The sequence below is a fragment of the Eulemur rufifrons genome, chromosome 29, assembly GCF_041146395.1.
Source record: "Eulemur rufifrons isolate Redbay chromosome 29, OSU_ERuf_1, whole genome shotgun sequence".
In the NCBI taxonomy this organism is placed as follows: Eukaryota; Metazoa; Chordata; class Mammalia; order Primates; family Lemuridae; genus Eulemur; species Eulemur rufifrons.
In genome coordinates this window covers 54,735,046-54,739,507 of record NC_091011.1, presented here as the reverse complement: position 1 = coordinate 54,739,507, position 4,462 = coordinate 54,735,046, and positions in this window count along the sequence as shown.

The following is a 4,462-nucleotide window of genomic DNA, read 5'->3' as shown; positions in this document are numbered from 1 at the left end:
TCTTAATCCTGCTCATTTCAAAAATTCCCATTGAGTAGGAATTCACAGAAATTTTTATGAACAAGTCATTAATCAAATGAGGGATGTTAGGAATTGTTACAACCATTGCAATAACCATTTATTCCTTTAATTAGTACCCTGGACTGGTCAATTAAAAGAATAAATCAAATGAGTCATTTGTCATTATGTAGGGAAAAAGCTCAGGTGCTTGATTTTTACATATATATGTATATGTAATTTTTTCCTTTGCAACATGCTTTTGGGCAATATATATAAAATAAAAATCCCTCTGTAACTAGATATACAACAATACTTTTTAACACATTATGAATCAACTTAGATTGGGTCTAGTTTGTCTATGTTTAATTGTTCCTGAAGAGAAGGTACAAATTTAAAATTTATGTCTTAAACACAATGGCAATCTTTTGTTTATTTAACGGTCTAAAGTTGATTATATTTCTTCTTTTGAATCCTTTAAAAAGTACACAAAGATATTTCCATATCATTTTTTCCTTTTATTAGTAATCTTGTTTACAACTCTGTTTGTTGAGCCAGCTTGACTTTAAGAATGATAGATTCCTATCTCCAAGCAACTTTGAGGATTTTCTTTTAAATCAATTGCAATGAGCTTCTGATTTTACTCTTACTTTCGGGCTATAAAGCTACACTAAATTGTTGTCTGTTCTGTTGTCTAATCAGCAACAGAAAAAATATCTAGCAAGGTCTTGATATTTGGCTGGTAACTGGAAGGTTTATTCACTGCCATCTAAATGGTGGGAACTATTTTTACTGACATCAGTCATTTCTATGTTTAAATGAGAAGCAACAGCATGGAGAGTCTAAGCACAGCAGTCAACAGCTGTTAAGGCAGAGTAATTTTTTTCTTTAAATTAGGATCACCATTATGTCCTATTGCTGCTTAAAACCACTTCTGGTGCTTCCCAGGGTCATAAGACTTTTAAATATACTTGAATTTGTACAGTTAAGAAATCACAGGTAAACAGAAAAACTTTCTTATTAAAATTAACATATACTTAAACTCATCCTAATTTGCATAAACAGCTGATCTTTAAAAAATATGCAAAATAAACTGTCATGTTTCATTTAACAGAAATTGAGTATGTTAACATGCTTATTTCTAAACATGGCAACAGATGCCAGTTATTATCTAATATGTGGGATTCAATTTCATGGCACAGCTAAATTTAGATGCAGTATCATTACTCATGAACAGACAAACAAGCAAAAATGGATTTCTCATGAAGAGGTAGCCAGTTAAAGTACAATTCTGTTAGGTCACCACATATTATCTTTATATCTTAAATGCTGTGATGATAAACACAGTGGTCTGCCTTGTGGTCACTGTGAGCTTAATTTAAAGGCTTGCTCATTTTATCTTGTTGATCTTGTAATGTCTCGTGCTTTCTTGATTGTATTTTGGTGCCTCTCTCCTAGTCAGTTTTGCCCATATGTCATTTCTCTGTTACTGAATATAAGTGAAAATTCACTAATACAGTTATTCTGGTTTTCTTTAGGGAAATTTTGACTCATTGCTTCAGTTTTTATACCCTTACTCCCTTCTTAACTGTTGTGATTCACTCATGTTGGTTTTCTCCCATTACAGTACCAATAAAAAAATTATCCACAGCATTACCACTGATTACATGTGTATTTATATTTATATTGAAATATTTCTCAATATCACTGGCCATTGTTATGCTAAAGTCAAATCAAGAAGTATTAATCTGTATTAGATTGTTAAATTATGGTTAATCATATTTCTAAAATGTTGATAAATGGATAAATATATAGCATTGAATCAAAGCATTGTTATTAACATATGGAAATTTGTGTGTTTTTTCAAAATTAAATGATCAAAAGAAGTCACTAAAATTGAAGTTAAGAAGTTACCTTAGGCCGGGCGCGGTGGCTCACGTCTGTAATCCTAGCACTCTGGGAGGCCGAGGCGGGTGGATCGCTCAAGGCCAGGAGTTCAAGACCAGCCTGAGCGAGAGCGAGACCCCGTCTCTACTAAAAATAGAAAGAAATTATCTGGCCAACTAAAATATATATAGAAAAAATTAGCCGGGCATGGTGGCACATGCCTGTAGTCCCAGCTACTCGGGAGGCTGAGGCAGTAGGATCGCTTAAGCCCAGGAGTTTGAGGTTGCTGTGAGCTAGGCTGATGCCACGGCACTCACTCTAGCCCGGGCAACAAAGCGAGACTCTGTCTCAAAAAAAAAAAAAAAAAGAAGTTACCTTAGCAAACCTGTTTATAATTTAATAAGATCTTTAAATAGGTTAGTTAACTGCTCTAGAGAATTTGGTATATAAACGTAGCTTAAATTGTTTCCAATAAACTAAAATATAGACAAAAATCACATGTATCTATTTTATTTAAATTTACCCACCAGTATTAACTTCTTCTCAAATTTGAAGCAAATTACTATTACAATCCATAAATTTTATGCAGGCTTTATGTATTTGTGACCTATCCTGTTACAATTGGCTTTCTCTTCAATTCTCACTTAATCTTTCCTAAATACAGCTATAAAATTAATCTTCTTAAATTGTATTGAAAACATTCAGTAGGTCCCAATTTTCTTAGACTAAGGGCAAATATCTTAAACAGGCATTCAAAACCCTCCACAATCTGGATCCAACTTCCTCTTCAAAACCTACTTCTGTCTGCACTCTTTCAAGGGTTGTAACAGTTAGCAGAATTAAACTGTATGGTATTTATTCAGTTTTTTGGGGGTCAAAAAATATATTCAACTATTTTAATTAGAATTTATCTTATGCAAATGGTAACTTATAAATAATTTGATTATGTTATGAATTTATAAGCTGTCACATGCTTCTTTTTAATCAGATATATATTTTTTGAGCTCTTTCAGGTAACATTAACCATAGCAATGATAATGAACATACCATGGCATGTGTCATAATATGCAAGATTTCATCAAATCCATTGTTCTTTTTTTTTTTTTTTTTTTTTTTTTTTTTTTTTGTTGAGACAGCGTCTCACTTTGTTGCCCAGGCTAGAGTGAGTGCCGTGGCGTCAGCTTAGCTCACAGCAACCTCAGACTCCTCGGCTTAAGCGATCCTACTGCCTCAGCCTCCCGAGTAGCTGGGACTACAGGCATGCGCCACTATGCCCGGCTAATTTTTTCTATATAGATTTTTAGTTGTCCATATAATGTCTTTCTATTTTTAGTAGAGACGGGGTCTCGCTCAGGCTGGTTTCGAACTCCTGACCTTGAGCAATCCACCCGCCTCGGCCTCCCAGAGTGCTAGGATTACAGGCGTGAGCCACCACGCCCGGCCCCATTGTTCTTTTTGATTTGCAAAAAATTCTGTGGGAGATAGGATGAAGATGGCTGACTAGACACAGATATTATGTCTCCTCCACATAGAAGAACAAGAATAAAAAGCAGATTCTCACATTCTGAACAGAGAGAGCACATTTAAGGCCACAAGACAAGTCTTATCAAATTTTTAAAAACTTGAAATCATATTAAATGTCTTCTCAGACCACAGTGGAATAAAACTACAAATCAATACAAAGAGGAACTTGAGAAACTATACAAATACATGGAAGTTAAACAACATGCTCCTGAATGATCACTGGGTCAATGAAGAAATAAAGATAGAAATTAAAAAATTTTATGAAATGAATGAAAATGAAAACACAACATACCAAAACCTGTGTGATACAGAAAAAACAGTGCTGACAGGGAAATTCATAGCATCAAATGCCTACATTGAAATAATATAGAAAGATCACAAATAAACAACATAACATTGTATCTCAAAGAACTAGAAAAACAAGAACAAACCAAATCTAAAGTTAGCAGAAGGAAAGAAATAACAAAGATCAGAGCAGAAGTAAAATAGAGACCAAAAAAAAAAAAAATACAAAGAATCAACAAAGTAAAAATTTGGTTCTTTAAAAAGATAAACAAAATTGATAAACCATTAGGCAGACTAACCAAGAAAAGAAGAGAGAAGATCCAAATAAACACAATCAGAAATGAAACAGGAGCCATTGCAAGTGATACCTCAGAAATACAAAAGATCATCAGAGACTATTGTGAACAACTATGTGCTCACAAAATAGAAAACCAAGAGGAAATGAGTGAATTCCTGGAAACATACACTTCTTGAGATTGAACTAGGAAGAAATAGAACTCATGAATAGAACAATAATGAGTAGCGAGATTGAGTCTGTAATAAAACATTTCCCTACAAAAGAAAAAGCTCAGGACCAGATCAGATGGATTTACAGCTGAATTCTACTAGAGGTACAAAGAACTGGTGCCAACCCTACTGAAACTATGCCAAAAGATCAAGAAGGGGGAATCCTCCCTAACTCATTCTATGAAGCCAGTATCACCCTGAAACCAAAGCCAGGAAAGGATCCATAAAAAAAGAAAACTACAGACCAGTATCTATGATGAAA